The following is a 20,598-nucleotide window of genomic DNA, read 5'->3' on the forward strand; positions in this document are numbered from 1 at the left end:
AATCCTACATACGCCACTGAGCGAGGCATGCTAAACCAAACAACCTTATAATGGAACCTTCATATCTCCAAGTAGTCAAGGCTGTTTACATATAATTTAAGTACCTCGGAAGGACTGATTAGATTACTTCATCATATTTTAATAAAATTACCGTTACAAATTATCACGACCGTTTATAACTACTCGTATTAACGGACATACAGATCACACCACAATAAGTGATATGTGTTTGTAATAAAGCTAAAACGTACAGCATTGTAAGGGACATAATTTTGAACTACCAAAAATCACAATTTAAAATATATCTAATTGTATTAATAATTCGTTGAAGAAGTTGGTGACAAGCAACATATACGGCAAATTGTCCATGTCTATTTTCATTCATTTTCTCTTCTCCTTTTGAGGAATGGAATTTTACTCATGTTGTCGCAGAGTTGTCATCACATCAGCTTGTTTGGAATTTTGTTTCAAGTCCTGAGGGTCTCATTGCATAATAAACATGGTGATGGACCATTTGTTTGGTAATACTCATATATTCCACTCTACATTACAAGCAGTTATTTCAGTATTTTTCCATAACAATTTCCCAAGGACCTGCTTTTTTTTCTATCCAAGGTTGGGCGGCCACCTCCCGAAAAAATCGTTGCTACGCCTCTGGTATTTTAATACGCTGTTTTCCAGGAAAACGCGCAATTCTTTACTCTTATTCACAATCACACTAATGTGGAGGTTTGTGACGTAACGCGACAGTCATGAATGTGTCTTTCTTTATCATTCGGACTGCACTTGAGACAGCTGTTACTTCTCAAACCCCACCCGTCTCTTACGAGAAGCGCTGTTCATTAATGCAGTGTGCATTCTCAATGTCACCTGCTGTTCCGAGAAAGTCATCCTGCTTGAAAACCATGAACCAGCTGACGAAGTACATTGGGAAGCACAAGTATCGCCCTGCGAATTGCCCATGAGCATTTTAATGAATTTCCTCTTCCATCTTACGTGTTTTTAAGGAATGGATTGGCACATATGCAGAGATTGTCACCAGCTTGTTTGGTGTTTTGTTTCAATTCTTGAGGCTCTCATTGCGTAAAACAAACACGGTGATGGGCAATTTGCGTGGTAATATCTTTAGCTTTGTCCACCGTCTTGGATCACTTGCATTATGCGAAAGGGCGTCAGGTATTTAGGGACGGTTCACCAAGTTCTGACACCAGAGCCTGCTTTCCCATCGTAACTTAGGCTCTGCTTCATGTGTATTACGATCGGCACCGGATGTACACTCTCCTTTACACAGGGCCACCCGTTTGACCTTTATATGGCCATAGCATTGCAATTACCAAAGCATAAAAAATGCACAGTGTATAAATCATTAGCCATAATGCTTTTCCTCAATGCAAGCTGTATTGTAGGCCTCTTGATCACACATATATTCCCTATGTTATTATCAGGGTGGTATTTGAAAGGAGGTGGGACATTGCTCAAAGTGAGCAAAGCATTTCCCCAGTTGTCTCAGTGTAACCATGTTAAACCGTTGGAGCCATAGGCGCCGACTCCATGGGGTTTGGGGGGGACTCGAGCCCCCCCCCAATGTTAACGATGTGGGGGCAGAGCCCCCCAAATAATTTTACTTAAGAGGATCTAATGTATTATTTTGCTTCTCTTGTAAAGTTTACTCTGAATTGTGTCGCATGAACTTAACTTTAAATACACATTTGAAATGTTCGAGAATATAGACCATCAACTTTGGGGGGCTATGACCAGAGACAGCAAAACACATTACTTATTACTGTAATTGTGAGTATTGTTAAATTTTTTGCTAATAAGAGTTTCAAAAGACGATGTGCATGAACTAGGAGAATGGATGGGACGTTCGGGCTACAAATGGCTCTCACATGACATTCAGAACGAGATCATTGATAGGCTATATTAGGGAGATATGTTTTGCGCTCCGTGGTAGCAGATATTAAAAGTCTGGAATATTTTGCTATTATGTTTGACGAAAATTGTGACATATCCATCCGTGGACAATTAATATTCTGCATTCGAACTGTGAATAAAAATTTTGATATTTTTAAGGAATTCATGGGCTTTTATGAGATTCCGAAGACTGAGGCCAAAAGTTAAAAAGGGAGAGAGTGAGTCATTCATTAATTTATTTCAGTGATCAGAGCACCCCCCCCCCCCCAACAATTTTCACAAGTCGATGCCCCTGATTGGAGCATACCCTAGTTAACTTCAATATTCAACAAACATACCTCCAGCTAACGTGTTTTACAACAAGCGCTGGGATGGAGTAAACTGTATGTATAATTCATACAATATTCCGACCCTTCAAGAGTAGTTTCTGGAATGTCTCTCCCCATGGAAAATATTTGGAATGCCACACTGCCAATAATTAAGCAACATGCTCTCCCTCAATAAGGAAACTCCACCACTCAGACAGAAAGAAACTAGTAGATCCTTATCGATGGGCGTAAACACAGCAGGTTGAAAATATAACCAACCCCAAATTACATTTCCTTGTCCCCTTATTGGAAGTGGGGAAGGGGCGCTGATAGATAGCTTCCAATTTTACTAAAACGGTCAAGTTTTATGTGGCATTGGCACTTGGGAGTGTTTTGGTGGATTAATTTAGGTTGATTTTTGATATGGCTTTTCTGCCACCTTTGACTAATTGCGACGATGAAAATGCGTGTTAATATGGTGAAACCAATGAAAGGACACTCACAAAGAACATCCATGCCCAGGCCGGGAATCAAACCCGGGACACTTGCTTTCATAGCGTCCTGCACTAACCACTCCACCATGGAGGTCGGCAGGAAGAAAAGAGGAAAAGTTAGTTAATAATCTGCAAGAAACCTGAATTACAACAAATTAAAAATAGATCTACAGTATATTTCGAGCTTCTTGTCCAATGACTGAATATCGGTAACGCACAACCGTTTATTCATGAATAAAATGCTGTTCGAATTCTGTTACGAATAAAAATCACTTATTTGATTACTTCGGGTAGCACTTTCAATATTGGTTTAGTTTCTCACTTTACACATATTGGCAACAGCTGGGGAGATATTTGAGCAGATGGCAGCATTAATCCAGACGAAAGTAGCGATGGGAATCTACTCAATGACTATGAGTCACCAAACTGGAAGGCGCCTTGCCTTGTAGGCCTTGACACTCACACGATTGTCGCCGACTTGTCCCGAACAAAAAGTGTCCTGCATTCCGTATTTGAACAGGGATAGATAAAAACTAGAGCCCGCATTTGGCCCTACATACACTTTTTACATTCCAGTGAACTGTTTTGTAGTCTTCCAGTGCAGAAGCACGATTCAAGTTATTAAAACATCATATACAATTTTTATTGGTAGAGTGTAATGAATAATTATTACCATGCAAATTGTCCATCACCACATTTATTCTGTTTTATCCTACAAGAGCTTCGAGAATTAAAAACAAAATGCCCACTAGGCTGCAGACAACATATGCATCAACATACGTACGTACAAATCCATTCTTAAAAACACGTAGGATGCAACAGAAGCATCAATGAAAATAGTCATGGACAGTTTATCAAGCAATACTTATGCATCACACCGTACTTATCTAAAATTAAGGCTGAACCGATACTGATGCTTGAAAATTGTAACAATTAAAAGTTCTTCATAATATTTAATGTTGTTGGGCGAGTATTCCACTCGGATTACAGGGTTACTACGATTTTTTGATTATAGAATTCCCTCACATTTCCAGGTTTTCCGGTTCAAAAATGATTTTTTTCCACAGACATGTTTATCATCATGATTTTTGCTTTTGAAACTTGTTCTTTCAATATATAATCCATTAATTATTATGAATATTCACTTCATAACTTTTTTTTAGCAAATTTCATTCTACACACACAAGAACACATGTAAATTCGAAAAGTAAAATGTAAAATTACAATCGGCATCAAATGTATTGGGTGCTACAATCACGTGCATCTAGCCTTCAGATCTCCACAATATAAAAACAACAGGAAAAGTTCATAAACCATACACATTTTCTATTCGCGATTAAAATTATCAGATATGCTATCTGGTGAGATTTTCAGGAACCACTCCACGTAGGACACTTCGCTGCGCTTCGCCGTGTTGAAGCCGTTCAAAGCACGGAGAACATGCGAAAAAGTAGCGTATACTGTTCAGCTTTTTGCTCTAAATCGTCTTGTGGTTCAGGACAAGGGAAATGCTTACATGTGTTTTCCACCCCCGAGTAATCAACAAAATGAAATGTTTAAATAAATCAGGGAAAACAGAACTGATTGACAAGATTGGCATAACTGAATCTTTCGGAAAGATTATTTAATTGCCATGAAAGTAAGTTTTAAATTGTTCTTTATGAATATAACATTTTTTTCGAAAACAATGTATTATGTATGTAATTTAATTTGGAACAGGTGCAAGTCGATTAAGTGCGAAGATGAAAATAGTTTAAGAATTAATTAATGTCCGTAATCATAAAGGTAAGTCAGAAAAACATAATTTACATGCAAATGTTGCAGTTTCATTCAGTAAGTCAATTTTCAGTGAAGACTGAAGATAGCCTCAATGAAATTGTTGTTATCGTTATTATTATTATCATTATCCGGTGTTGTTATTAAACCAGCCTGCCTCTTTGGGGAAATCCTGCCCAAGCTTTGCAATACAGGTGAACTGCTTTATTTTCAAATCATTTCTGAGAGCCCCAGATAGGCAGCAGTTACAACAGAGATGCAGCAGTGCAGATGAAACAGCACTGCTTTGAAGAACCAGTGCGCGTGCATTAGTTTCGTCTGCGTTTTCCGTGTTATTTTTTATTATCATAATTAAATGATTCGCTCTCAGCACAGCTTCACCTTCGTTATAGTTCCTGGAATTCACATCTCATTAGCAATATTTAAATATAACGCGTAATTTAAACGTTTCTTCCATACCAGCAATGACAACAAGCTGAATTACGTACTACTACTGAATGTAAACAAAGATCTATCCTACGTAGAGCGGCCATATTGGAAGCGACGCTAGCGCTCAGGTGGTAATTTTAATCGCGAATAGTGTCGTAGAAAATGCTGCTTTCTTGCTTGCATTTATAAGTACACAGCATTTGGAGAAATTTTTGTTGCATGTAGGAATTCTATACGAAATGTCAACAAAACTAAGATCTATAAAATAATAGACGATAACCTCATCTTCACCAAACTTTCCGATAATTATGATCATATTGTCAATGTACTTTAGTTATCAATCAGATATCTGGACTGCAAGTTTTACTTTGATATTCTTTCTAATATCTAGCATTATAAAAGTGAAAATTTATTACAGAAATTTGAAGGAACCATAATTTTGCACAAGCTAGAGAATCATAAGAACGAAAGAAACAAGTTTCTAAACTGAACATTTTTAGGAATGGAATCACAAGAACCGAATCCAGAAGTGGAAGTGAACTGCTTGTTCATTTTGCAACTTTCTCTCTTGCAGACTCCAAAATACAAGTAAATTCCAGACGATATGCAAAATTCCCTGACATTTCCCTGTTTTCCAGACGCGTAGCAACTCTGAATTATAAGCATCAAGTTAACAGTTTTGCTTTAAAATATTTTTAAAAAAATTACATCAGAATATAAAAAATATCTGTTAAGTAATCACAAAATTCAGTTATTTTACATAACATTGGTACAAAATCAGTGAAAACTTCGATACATTTAGATAGGGTTCAGTCTTATCTAAAATAGACAGGGGGCATTTAAAAAGAGAAACAAAATAACGTTTCAAGTCTGGTTTGGTATCCTGTTCATGTTTGCTTCTTGTGAAGTTGAGAGAATTTTCGAAATAAAATTTTCGAAATAAAAATTCATGACATGTTGATATACGAAAAAAAAAAAAATATGCGTATGATGCGAACTAATGATCTCCAATGTTGCAGAAATATTAAATTTTGGACCAGAGATTCTGAATTTTACTTTTTCATTGTTTAGAATACAAAGAAGTCAATGCCTTTTATACTTTTGGGGTAGTAATTAGTGACTTGAAATGCGACCTCTACCAACCGATACGGAAAGGGAACTATTCTCGAAATCTCATCCTTTTACCCTGACCTCGGACAATGGCTCGCAAAGCGTCTCTAGCAACATTGCGGAATGCTGATTGCAGATGCTTTTGTGCCAGTTGCTCGCAGTACCCGGTGTCGTGGTTGAGTTGTGGGCGTCGCTGGATTGAGGGCCGCCTCGCGTGTTCCAGTTTCATTACCAACGCTTGAAAACGTCCAGCCTGGAGGGAAGGAACGGCGATTAGCCCCAGGCTACGCTGCAAAACACTCAGCTTTGTTAAAAAACTATCGGGTCATATATCAACGGAAAGAAAACTGCCACTTTCAACAGAGACAAATTTTGCCAACAACCAGTGGCGGTGATCCAAAGTGGAGGAGCGATAATCCGTCCACAAAGAATGCGACCTTAGATGACGAATATCTAATTTATTTAACAGCCTACGTGACAGGAAATTGTGGTATTAGTTTTTATGGAATATAATGTTTTACAACTTAGCAGCATCTAGTATTTAACAGTAATAGAAAGATCCTGAAAGATGGAAGGGAAAATAGAATGCTAGCTAATGTAGTCGTAGAGTTTTCCAAATTAACAGAGGTCACGAAATACACAAGGGAAGTTGCCAGACACAGTACGAGGAATTTTTAGTAACGTGCAAATGTATTTTAGATATACATGATGTAGACTACATCATTGTAATCCAAATGTACTTTCCACTGAACACACGGTCCCGGGTTTGATACACGGTGGTGGCACATAGTTGTTCGGATCACACTTTAAACTGTAGGTCTGCGCCTATCTGCGCAAAAAGTGGAAAAGCAAAAACTCTAAAAATGTAATCCACTGAACACAAAGCAAAATAAAAACAAAGTATACGTGTGATAACTTTGCAATTAAGAAGAATCTGCACCCGATCCCCGTGGCGGATTGTCTAGCACGACGCCACGGGTTCGGGGTTCGAATCCTAAACTGACCTGGGCATGGGAGTTCTTTGTGAGTGTCCTTTCATCAATTGTATCATCACTCATCCTCATCGCCGCGATTAGCTAAACCTGGAAGAAAAGCGACGCTAAATAACGAGAACCAAACAAGAGTCTGCATTTTCTCAGTTACCAATTTATCTTTCCTCGGGTCTAAACCAATCCCACTAGCTTAGTAAACATTTTGCATTTAGCAAATAATGAAGAATACGAAAACTGGACAAACGCCGCTAAGTTCAAAAGAGCTCTGAAAAAATTGTAACCTGTGAAATTCAATTGTTTATAAAATAAGATGTGGTACTTTGATTATCTTGACAAAGTTTAAGTCCACTCCATGTGCTGATAGGCTAATCCTACAGTAGTAAAGTAGGATTCTAACCCGGGAACCCTTTGATTGCAAGGGAACGGCGTTACCACTGCATCATTTGGAAGGCCCTCACAATCTCATGAATACGTCTATATGTACATAAAGAAAATTGTTAAGGACATTATTCACCAAATTCAATATTTTGATTCACAGCGATTAGAAACTGATATTATCTAGCTTTAACATCGTCAATAATGATGATAATACAAACAACGGCAGAGGCGTATATTTGGGGCTATCTAGGCTATCTGCGAAGCCCAGACTCAGGGAATGAAATACAGAAAAAATATCTATCAGAAAATGTGCATAAAAATGTTCATTTCGATAAGAAGATGAACCTGATTTCTTAGAAGTTGGCCCAGCTGGCGGGCAACTCCAAGGGGGTGACGGTAAGCTTGACAGGGCTCCGATCAATGTTGCAAACCAATTTTCCCTACCATGTAATTTCCCCAGGATCGGGGAATTGTGGAGTCAAACCGTCACAGGAGAGAGAACAGGGTTGCATATGGCGGGGAAAAACCCCTCTGAACTTCCTCAACAGTCTGGGTCAATGTTGCAAACCAATTTTTTCCAGCACGTAATCTTCCCAGGAATGGGGAATTTTGAAGCCAAATTATCGCGACCAAAGGGGAAAGTGTCATGTGGCAGGGACAAGAACATCATTGAACGCTTGCAGAGGAGTTGAAAAAGAGGTCGTTGACCTTCAAACAACTAGATACAGTGGGGAGTAGAAAATTGTTGGCTGAGCGGGAATGGTTTACCGAAATGACAAGGACCAGATCGCGTCGAGTCGTGGTGCGTGGAATTTATTTAGAGGTAGTGTGTGAATACAGTAGTGAGTGGATTGTATTTTTGTGAATGATATGTGCTGTGTGTTGTGTAGTGAACTGAAATGAGGGACATAATTAACAAGCTGTCTTTTCGGCTTACGAATTACGATAAGCTCCAAATCGTTGTGGATTTTTCTTGTGTGTACACCTTATGAACAGATAAGCTAATGGGGATCGGACCTACAGTTAAAGTGGTATCTAAACCATCATGCATCGAACCCGGGACCCCTTAGTTTCAAGGCAACGACGTTATTACTGCGCCAACAAGGAGTACCCGAACTTAAAATCGTGAAAATACGTAGGTTGAATTTTTTTTATTCTCGTATATAGGCCAACATAATATTTCACAATATGGGCCTCTCATTTATGCAAATAAGAATGAAATTCTTGAAATCCTTTCCTTACTGACAGTGTACATTTCCATGTTTTATTTATGAGGTATATATTTTTAATCACAGAGTCACATCACTTCAACCCACCACCCCAAATGAGTTAAAGAAACAAAAACACCCCCACCAGCAAATTCGAACAATTAGTATATGGTGCGATAGCCCAGGTTCTTAACCCAGTATACGCCACTGAACAACGGGTAGTTCAGTATATTTGGACAACAGAACCGATTTTATTCGTTACGCATATGGGCACGTGAAATCACCCAATTGAAGGACAGACAATTGTTTCATAGTCTTGATTTGCTTCAATTTTTACTGATAGATGCTTGGTCCAATATGACAAATATGTAATATTAGACTTGTACAACAAATACGTCGAAAGTTACATTTTTTTAAAACAATTGAAGATTTCCAGAAATTGGGTGGACGAACAAACGCACCATGTGACACAAAACATGTCATATCTCGGAAACTATTGGCAGTTTTGTGATGATTTAGGTATTGCTGGAGAGGAGAACAGTCCTAACAGAAAACGACCATTTCCACTCTTACCTACTCAAAGTAGAAAAATCTTTAAATAAAGTAATATTTTGTGATGAAAAATACACTCCACTTCGGGTAATCGTTTGATAGGGAAACAATGAAAATTGTTACACAGCATAATCAATACATGTCTAACATAATATTAAAAAATCAGAAAGGTAATATATTTCACAGTAAAAATATCACGTTTCAGTATAGGGTCTATGAACCAATTTTCCACTGCCATACAGCTGTATTTTTAAAAAATGGCCTCACAAATTATCACCAATATGAGTACACAAAATATTGTTAGAAAATGTTGAATAAGTGGGAGAAGCATTACTATGATGTTCATACACTTTTACTTCATAGAAATGGTATGAGAGACCAGAATTTTTGTCCAAAATGCATATGGGTCAGTCCATACCGAATGTTCCATGACTGGATGCTTGATCACTTTTAAAATTTTCAATATTTTTGTTGTTCTAACCCCTATGCAGGGGTAGTTCAAAGCAGGCATATTTTTCTAAAACTTGGCTTTGTTTTGGCCTTTGCAGACAGTTGCGATAATTATGATAGCTCAGCTAAGAGAAATTATAGAAAGCTGTGGTAAATAACATTGTTTTCAGTACACTTCAAGCATTCTTTTATATTCTGTGCCTTTTGGCAACATCTAATAAAAATGGCTGAAATTTGGACCAAAATTGACGTTCAATTTTGAACAAAAATCAAAGTTAAGATTTCATCTTTAAGTTCAAGCTCTTTGAAAGTGATTGACTTTAATTTTTCAAAACATTTCAGCCTAGGCCGAATGTTCTTTGTAAGTGTGTTCCTTCATCAATTACATCATATCATCTTCATCGTCGCGATTAGACAAACTTGGCAGAAAAACACAAGTAAAACAACCTCCTAATACAATCAGCCTGATAGCATTTCTGATCTTTTCTTTGTTCCAGAACTTCACATGTACCTCATGGCCCTTAAATATATCCTGGGTACAGGCCTGCTTTGCCTAGAAAAAATATCTGCCATTTTCCAAGGTCAGTATACACACACTACAGTACCTACATTATATAGTAATTTATTTCCAGGGGGTGACAAGATTTTTGGCACCCTTGCTTATACCTCTCACCCCTACCGTCTCCCTTGAACCTCCCCATGAAAAACCTTGGTTTTAATGACTGTATATAATAAAATATATTTTTAAAAAAGTAAGGCTAAGTGTTCAAATGTTAAAGGACATGTTTATTGCATGTGTGTATTTATTTAATAACTACACATCATTTATAATCATAATATGATTTTGCAATGTACTTATTATACAGCAGTAACTATACAATCCAATTCATTTTAAAACAAATAGCGGCACTTAATAATAAGAAATAAGGTTTTTGGCATTACTGAAGGGGAACGGACTACTTACTCCCAGGTTGGGCGCTGCTGTTTTTTGTATGGAAAATGTATTTATTTTTATGCTGTTACTAGTAAAATATAGGACAATCGTGTAAAAAAACTGGGAGTCTGGTAGCTATTACACATTTGAACATTTTTTTTTTAATTTGTAAAGGGGGTTTGGCTGTAGATAATTTTATAAGCTGTGGAAAGGTAAATTTACCTCGGTGAAATTGAAATAAATTATAGGGGTTTAACTATAATTCTCTATCTGAAGGGGTGTAAGAATAACTTTAGAGCTAAATGACAATAAATTGGACATTTGTGAAAGAAATTCAGGGGTGTGTGTGTGGATAAATCACTGATAAATTAAGATTTTTGTGGTGTGTTGCCCTCTAACATAAGGGTGTGCACAAATCACCTACTCCAAGCATCCTATAATATATTATTAAACATATTACTGTACTTTATTCGTTTATCTAGAAGAAATATATGGCTAAATCAAAAATTGTTTTCCTGCGTTTCACTTTGCACTAGAAATACAAATTAAACATAATGGAACGCGATTAATAAATCGGATGTTTCATTTATTGATCGATTTGCTTTATTTTACTTCGCTTCTTGTGCCACTTTTGGCTAATTTGCGAAGATGGGGATGGGTGATTGATTGATGTTATGAATGGACACTCGGAAACATCCATGCCTAGGCCACTGATTCGAACCCGGCACCCGTGGCGTCGTAGCCCGATGTGCTAACCACTCCGCCACGGGGCCAAAGGAAGTTTCATCTATGTCTAACGAAGTGTGTGTGTGTGTGTGTGTGTGTGTGTGTGTGTGTGTGTGTGTGTGTGTGTGTGTGTGTGTGTAGAATTGCGTTCAATCCATAACATTACCAAAATAACGGAATCAAGTGACTTAGATACAGGCAATGAACGGAAATTTGGAATACCCTGACAGGTAAAGACTGCTAGGAAAGGGGTTACTGGTTGAAGAACCACAGAAATTCTTGCCCGGTATAGAAAATACACTACATTAGACGATAGGTGAAAGACACGACCTTGGAATTCAACAACACATGGTATCTGTGTGGTGGACATTCTCGTCTTTTCACAGACATACTATGCCACCGTGCGCCAAATATAATATTTTTTTAAAAAACTTGTTGTGAGGTGTGTATTTACTTCTGTGGCTTTTGTTAGTATTCTTTGTACAGCCTACGTATTTCTTGCTAATTAATGTTTTATGTTTACACTATATAATCAAGAGTTAAGAACTTAAACTTATTGAACATGACAATGATTATAAACATGCCCATTACGTTACTTATCGTCGTGAAGTGAAATCTGTACTCCTGACAGGTTACAGACATAAAACCGTGTAGTATTGACCCGGTCATGCTATGTAATCGTCATGCTTATAATGCATGCAAAATACTCGCAAGTACACAAAAGAAACTTTGGTGCATAGCCTTTGCACGTTTTTCTCCCCAAAAGGTTTGTTTCCTTCAATCTTGAAAAGGAAATCGAGGTTCTTATAGGCACATTATTAACGAATTCAATGAATACAGCGTGGCATGTTGGATGGTGAACTTACCGGTACAAGGGACGACACCACAACAGTCCGGTTCTTGCTTTTCTGCCTGCACCGAACAGCGAAAACACACCACTACGACAGAATAACACAAAGGTTCTTCAACACAACACAATGAAAGCGAGCACTGGGAAAACAACTTCGTATGAAAACATAAACGTGGTCGCAATTACACACTTGAATTCGTCTCACTTGTTCTGTACATCACTTATCTCACAGAGTAGTCACACAGAACTGGCTTGCGCGGTGAGAAGTTTTCCCTGCGGCCCCCGTAACTGGACTGCAGGCTCGATCGCGATACTTGACGCATGCGCAGATATTGTCGGGAAACAGTGTTGCCAACTCGGCTTGTTCGACACCAGTTCTTGCTCTTTTACGCACGCTTCTCAAACAGGCACAAGTGAGTCTCATGCTATCTACAATAATAAGAACCTTTATTATTAGGAACAGTGCTCGAAGTGGAAATTGCTAGGTGGGGGGATGTTTGTTTGAAGGGTTCCGCGGCATTCCCTAGCACTGATTAGAAATAATAGGTCTACAAACAACAGAGATAAAAATATGGTGTAACTATATTATTTTTAGTTAGAACCACTACTATAGTTATAAAATAGCTGCTGTGTCTACATAAACAGAAAAATGCAAGATTTATAGGAAATCAAAAGTTGTTCTAGGAAATTTAAAAAGTCTTTAATACACATATTCCAACTGAATGCTTATATTCATGTGCAATATAGAAAAATAAATAACGGTCTATCTATCAACAATCAGTGGATCCAGGGTTTGATCCTAGATGGAGACACATTGAATAGTGGTTCAGATCCCTCTCTAAACTTTAGGTCCAGTTTGGATTAGCTTGTAGACTTCAAAACAAGCTTCATATTACACAAAGATTTTGAAAGAAGTGTCTCGTTTATTTACTTCCTTACTTGCCATTCAGGGGGGCCGGACCCCATCTCATTAAAGGTTCCACGGAGATATGTCTGCGAATAGGGAGGTTTCTATGAATCGTCTTGCAATCGAGATATCCAGAGGTGAAAGAAACCACGAGTTACCTTAACCATGCGTGTGACTCGTTATTATTTATTATCACAATAAATAGAGGAATATAACTTTAATAAAATGCGTATTGTAACAAGCTTGCTTTCAAATATATGCTTTTCTTATTTTTGTTGTTATTATTACAACAATTGACATGGACGCCAGCAGGATTTTTTGCAGGGAGGGGCAAGCAATGCAATTTTCTTCCGGGGAGAAAGAAGTCATATCCCCCCCATAATAGTGATCTCCCCTCAAAAAATACTTCAGTCTGAAATTATCATCTTCCTTCAATGGCCTTTTACTAATTAACAAATTACTGTGACTGAAATTAAATTATGTGTGAAATATATACTTTTTAAGTAGGCATTCATTTTCCAGGAGGGCACGGCCCCCCTTGCCTCCTTCCGGACGTGTAATTGACATGAAAATTGGGTGTGTGCAAACGTGTAGGCAATTGTCTATTGCATTCGTTTGATTGCTCTTGTATTTCGTAAATCTGTTCCTTGAAACTGAATATCAGCACACTTTCAGTTGCGATTTAGCGCTCTTCTACAAACTCGTCCTGGCAACACTGCTGGGAACATGGCGATGCGCCGTACAGCGAAGCAGCGGAAGGATTCGAAAGTAAAGTTCGTTCCTAAGTTTCCCAAGCCGCACTGCAAAGCATTGTATTCAATGTTCCCGATTTCTTTAGTTTCGTGAATTCCGTTCTTGATCTCTTGTAAGATACACCCGTTTCAGGAAAAGTCAAGAGATAATCAAAGACAAAGAGATTTTAATTTTGTTTTAAAAAAAAAAGGTCACAGCGAAACTGTACCGCAAGCAGAGCAATGTTTACCAACTCGTGAAGCATTTGATGCAGAGGTTGCGAAAGTAAACGCACAGTTTATCTGCTAAAAGTGGGCGTGAGGTTATTTGTCCTCTGAACGTATTTCATTTGTGTAAATTTGACTGTTTTTTCCTTCTTCCGTGGAAACTGCGAGTTTGCTTTTTTTAGTAGTTAGGCCTCAAACTCTTCCTTTCAATCTGGCCTTGCTTCCTAGAAAATTTAGCCTGAAAACTAAGTCACAGAATATAAAAAATATTTTGTTTATATCTGGCCTTGCTTCGTAGAGCATTTAGCCATTTTTAATCCTGACAGTTAAGTCACAGAATATAAAAACTCTTTGTTTAAATCTGGCCTCGCTCTCTAGAGCATTTAGCCATCTTTAATCCTGACAACTAAGTCACAGAATATAAAAACTATTTAAATCTGTCCTCGCTTCGTAGACATTTAGCCATATTTAGCTCTGCCAAGATATAAATAAGGAAATGTGGGGAAAATGAACTCAACGGCGTCTAGAATGGCTAATAATAGACAGGTTAAAATCCGTCATAAACTATGTGCATTATATATTAGCAATAAACACATAAAATACCTGCGCTTCTGCCATTTTTATCATGCAAGTATTCTTAATTTAATACTGAAGGAATGTTTTCGTCATTTATTCTTTATCTTATCTTCGTCAGATAACCAGTTTCGATAATGCAGTCGAATAGATTTGGCGGTTAAATGCCTGAAACAAAAAGAGATTAATGATAAGACAATTTGATTGATCAACTTCAATTGTTTGGACAAAACACTGCAGATCGAGAAAGAGACTTCGAATTGTATTCAAATTATCTCATTCACGTGGATACCGCACCATCCTGAACAGAACATAAAACTTTCAAAAGTGCTAAAACTACCGAACAACCTTACATTTCTTAGAGGATTGTCTTACTGTCAGCGTAACCTTAGGAAGAGTTAACTATGCTCTGTCCCAGTAATCTCTAGAGCAAGAGCGGCAGAGAAGGAGGGGGGGGGGTCGAGTGAGCAGAACGAAGCAGTACATGCCACTGCGAACGCTGGTAATCGTAGTCTCGCAGTCTCTTTCCCCCTCCACGCAAACCCATTCCCTCTCACGCGTTCATTGGTGGAGCCGTCTCGCATGCACTTGTTTTCGATCGCTTGTTCCAGAGATAGGCCGGACAGAGTATAGGTTAATTTATCTGTGCGTGTTCAAGGGGTCTTCATTCAAATTACTTTACGCTAGAAAAGTATGGCCTCTCTAATGGTGTAGTGGTAACGACTCGTCTTGTAATCAAGGAATCCCTGATTCGAGGCACATAGTGGTTCGGATCCCAGTTTAAGCTCTAGGTCCAGTCCCTATTAGCCTATCAGTGCATAAAGTGGCAACTAAAAATTGAAGATTGGCACAACCAATTCTATCAAGACTGCAAACCTTGGATGCTTAGTCACAGAGAACTGGATATTTCTCTCAAACGTCGACCCATTTACATGGCGGACATGTCTACTGTTCTTATTGGGCGAACTCTACTCCATTCACTCCAGTTTCGCGAGTGGAAGAATGTTGAGAAATAGTTCGAAGACGAGGCAACTGTTGTTGTCACGCGAAATTATAATTTCCTCGCATTTAAGACGCAGTCCTTTCCGCACGGATCGATGACACGTACTTCCTCAGCTTCGAGTCTCGTGCACCGAGTGGGCAATTAGTGCTCGTGATTAGGTGCATCGTCTGCAGAGGAGAAGCCACGACTGTCGTAAGAGTGATGCGGAGACCGAGGAAGAACAAACAAAACGACAATAAGACTTGCTAGAAAAAAAGTGCGCGTCAAATCTCCTGCATATGACCTTGAACGGCTGAACAGCACCAGCGAATCACAGACGTGTGGCGTTGCCTATTTCCGTGCTCTCCGTGACAAGGCGTTTCACTCAAACACGCTGTCTCTTTTCCGTGTGAGACATGGCACCGCTGCAGTGCGCTGTTATTGGCTATCGCCGTATGCAGGAGATTTGACGCGCACTCTATACAATAATCTCATATAAACACATGGCCATGAAATTAGGCGGGTGGCAGAATTTCGCGCTGTTGGCACGTCGGAGCACAACTCCTTGTGTTCGGAGGTTTTAGAGAATGAAAGATCTCGTTGTGGGGTTGATCTTTGTAATCCACGTGATACAAACTGACAGTATTTGCGCGCAATTCTGCCCAGTCGCCTATTTTCATGGCCGTGATCTTATTTAGACGTTTTAGTTCAGGGGTGTCCAAACTCTTTTTTTATTCAGGACCAACTCGGTACAACGCTCTGTCCCGGGACCCACCTTGAAGGATATTACACTTCATTGGGCCCATGAGCATGCGCGCCGGCAGAATTACTTGTAGCGGTGTGCACCCAGTTTATAATCATATTTTTGTTAACATCGAGTACTTTAAGAAACCCTCTTTTACGCTTGCTTAAACAAATTACCATACTTCATTCTAGAAAAGTAAATATGTAATTTGAATGACTAATTTACTAAAGTCGAACATCTAACTAAACACACATGCCAATTGAAAACTTTCTTTTTCTTGTTTTACTCACCGAACTAATGTGACGGGACTTCCTTCTCGCATAAGCTGTAGGGTTCAATGGTGGTTAACTTAAGTCATAAATTTGAGTGCGCATCAAGTCTATTTCTGTACTTGCTTCTCACTTGAATCAGAAATGAACATCCCTTTCCACAAAATATGATGTGGATAACGGCATGAGCATTATTTGAACAAAAAATAATGCCTGAAAATTGTATGTAAGCTATTATGTATGCCTCATGCGAATGGCGGTCGGAAATATCAAGCGACACCTAAGTCGACATGCATGTGACACACAGAAAATTAAGAAACTCATTGCTGCGACCGAAACGAAAACTACAATTAATCCGATTCCCTCGAGTTAAACCTCAAGAGAGATGGCGGTAAAATGCAATGGTAGAGGGCGAATAATAAAAATGTAGAATTTAGACTACGTAGAACACGAGTTGGTAGTACTTTAAATGTGATAGGTTTTTAAGACACAGTGAATTTCGAGCCCGACTTCGCGAACCACCAAACGAAACGCCCTCTCGCGACCCAGGAGTGGGTCGCTTCCCATAGGTTGAGAAACGATGCTCGAGGGGGCTCGACCAATAAACGCGAGAGAAGGGAAGTGAGTACATGGAGGAGAAAACGCAGCTGTTCCTACCAGCCGTTTGCAGCATCGTGCACTCGCTTTCTCTCCTTATTTACAGTTATGCACGGCTTTGCTCCGCATATTCAAGAGACAGAGTGTACTTCAGGAACTTGCAGCGGGCCATGTAACATTTTTAGTGAACCAAAAATAATGCCTCAAAATTGTAAGCTATAATGTATGATCCTTGAAAGTTTTACATACACCAAAATCTTGAACAAGACCCGACAGTCTCGTTACAGAGGTCTGTCTCGTTCTTTCTCGGCACCATACTTACTTGCAAGAAGTAATATTGGCACTATAATCTTCCTTTCCCCCTTATATTCAACGAGGGGGAGCTATAACACTCACTGAACCTTCCATGGACAGGCCACTGATTATAAAAGTAACTAACATTCCTTCAAATTATGTTTCTTCACGTAACATAAACGCGTGCAAAAAGTTTCAAATCGTGCTAGAGAAGTGGAACATTATCTCCACATCGCTTCGCCTGTAAAGTCGCCAAATCGCAATTCAAAATTAGCATAATGATCGTATTGCATGGAAGTTACGAGTTTCTCGTGACACGAAGCTCAATTCCGCACCTGTAATTCGTACTTTTACGTTAAGGTGGCAGCACCATCTGATTCAATTTCCCCACAAGTGCGGCATCTGACCCTCCTCCTACTTGGATCACACCACAGACATCTAAAACCAGATTGGAAATGACAGTTTCATTACTTGTAGTCACAGAAGGCGGCGAAACTAAGCTGAAACCATATAAATCTCTTTGAAAAGAGATAGCAGTTAGTTGTACATGACAGTGGGCCGTGATTTTGTCAGTCAGCTTCTTACAGTGCAGTCAGAACTACTAAATGTGATAATGTACATTCATCACAAAAAGTTTGGGATATTTGTTATAGTAGGCAATAGGTGATAGGCACGGCCTTGAAATGCAACAAAACATATCTGCCGGCTGGATGTTCTCGTGGTTTCGCCGACGTATGTCTTGTGCCTATCACCTATTGCCTACTATAACAAATATCCCAAAGTTTTTGTGAGGAGTGTATGTGCGGCAATCCCTAACACATTTCGATTTTTGAAATTAAATGGAACGTTGTAATCTTATTCCATCTTGTAAGTCAACAATCTTGTCCATTGGAAAAGAAATCAAGTATTATAGGTACATAATTATGTTAGAAGGTAGAACGTATTTTACTATTGTTAGTTTATTTCAACTTCCTGATTTACTTTTGTTTTGTATTGTCTCCCACCCGTGACACCAAAAAACAATTAATTTATCCTTTAAATGTTCCCCTTCATTCTATCAGAATATTCAAAGGTCAATTACCTTCCCTCATTGTCAACATTTTCTAATACGCAAATTCACAGAAATTCAAATGAATTTCAAGTTAAGAGGCAGTGTTTTACCTGTCCCACCCATGACACAAAATTGTTAACTTGTGGATAAAAAGTACAGGTAAAGTATTTTAAGGGTAGTAATGTTTAATCAACAGTGTTTAGTTTCATAATTCATTGCACAGAAATTTTAAGAAAAATGTTGCTTAACTATCAGTAGAATAGGTACTTTAATATAAAAAATGTAGTCTGGGCGTCTCACTCGTGACATTGCAATGTCGTATGCACAAAAAATGTCATTCTTCTAACTGGTAAAATATCTCGAATTTCTACAACCAATAAAAGCAAATATCTAAACTAAACGAGACCTGGCGTCGATTATAACTGGCCGCGAGAGGTTCTCCTGAAGATTGCGACTTGCAACCCGAGCTGGCAACCACCAGGGAAGATAGCATTTCTTTCGGGGTTCACCACCGATAAGAGGAAATCCTTTGGTGAGAATTTAAAGATGCTGAGAGGGGTCCTTTTCACAAGTTAGAGCCGGCAGAGTGAAGCGACTTGCAACCCAAGCTGGCGAACACCTGGAAAATTGGGGTTTGAGTTGGACTGCGATAACGGAAAATTCTTTCGCGACACAATATGATCTAACCGGGAGGGGGACAAATTTGAAGTTTGACGGACAGGCACCGCGGTTAATTTAGTTTGCACAGCAATTTTCATTAGCATTGTATGTACGTACGTATATTAAAACGGAAACATTCTGATTAACTGGAATTTTTCGGTGTCCGAATTGGAACGTGCCAATGAAAATCAGCAATTACCAAATTAATTTAAAGAATTGGCCCAAGACAAGTTAAAAAGATTCCATTAGATCCAATAGTTGTCAACTAATTTAATCAAAATTATATATTTGTCAACAAGCCTAGACATAAATGAACTAATGCTCTATGATTATGCCATAACTTATTTCTTAATAGGTAAATTTCAAGGGTACACATTAATTAACATATAAAGTTAAATAATCAGAATACATTTACGAGTACAATTGTTGGGTTCGGCGCATCGACATTTACGAACTTACTGGGGCACAGGCTCACAAAGGTTGAGAACCACAACCTAAAGGACTCGCCTGCCATGCACCACCCTTGCGTTTTGGAAATGAAATTCTACCTGCTGCCTTTCGTTCAACACCCCAACGGACATTGTCATTTAATCTTCGGTCAATAATTAACTAATTGACATCGGCTCGAAGGAAAGGATAAGCCTGCTTTGACCTTGAAGCAATTACAATACAAAATTACAGCGACGGCGTTGCCAAAAGTCTAAATTGCAAAAGCACATGGCAAACTGGACGAACAATTATTATAATTATTAAGGGAAAGAGGTGATTATACGACGGGTGAAGTGTGTTTGTGTCTTAGATGCGTGTTCGCATAACAGGTACCGAAGGAAGTTGTAAAGAATTTGTACACGCTACGCACATTAGTATTGTAATAATGATAACGCGACCCGGTAACAAGCAGAATAAATTACGACTTTGCAGGAAAAAAATGTTCAGAGTTGTAACATTAAAATATTTGGTAGGAAACAAGTTTGCGAGAGAGATTTTATGAATGAATTGAAGAAACCGGATCCAAACGTGACAAAAAAGAGAAGGCTTAAGAGCAGGCACGTATTTAGAAATATGTTTCAATCAACATAATTATGTGAAATCAATTAAAATAGTATTAATTAAAATATTCAAATAAATTATTATATTCTAATTACATGAATAGCTAGAAGAACGGAGTAAGAATAGCGATATAACAGCACGTATTCATTATGTAGAAAATTTGTACAAAAAAAAGCCCTGTCAAGGAAATTAATGTCAAATATATAAAGAATTGAATATTTATTGAATATAAAAAAGGATGTTAGATCCAGTTTGGAAAAGTAAAGTTCCTGGTGACATTTTATGAATGTTACGTTGTAGGTAGTAATAAATCTAGCGTAAATATTCTGTGATATAGTCATTCAAAGTCATATGATGACAATATAATCTTTGCCTTCCAATTAGTTTGGC

At 38.4% G+C, this 20,598-nt stretch overlaps 1 protein-coding gene across 2 annotated transcripts in view; it reads right to left on the minus strand.

Annotated features, from left to right (window-relative positions):
* The window catches only part of LOC146000198 (protein phosphatase 1 regulatory subunit 14B), a 214,249-nt gene that overhangs the window by 133,103 nt on the left and 60,548 nt on the right, over nucleotides 1-20,598 (minus strand). The window contains exon 1 of one of the 2 annotated variants that reach the window (XM_083137576.1): nucleotides 12,138-12,416. The exons of the other annotated variant lie outside the window; for it this stretch is intronic. The gene's annotated coding sequence lies outside the window, so the exon portion shown is untranslated. Of the gene's footprint in view, nucleotides 1-12,137; nucleotides 12,417-20,598 lie in introns of those variants that run through there. 2 annotated transcript variants of the gene reach the window in all.

This window comes from Lepisma saccharinum, chromosome 16 (assembly GCF_977018435.1).
Source record: "Lepisma saccharinum chromosome 16, izLepSacc3.1, whole genome shotgun sequence".
In the NCBI taxonomy this organism is placed as follows: domain Eukaryota; kingdom Metazoa; phylum Arthropoda; class Insecta; order Zygentoma; family Lepismatidae; genus Lepisma; species Lepisma saccharinum.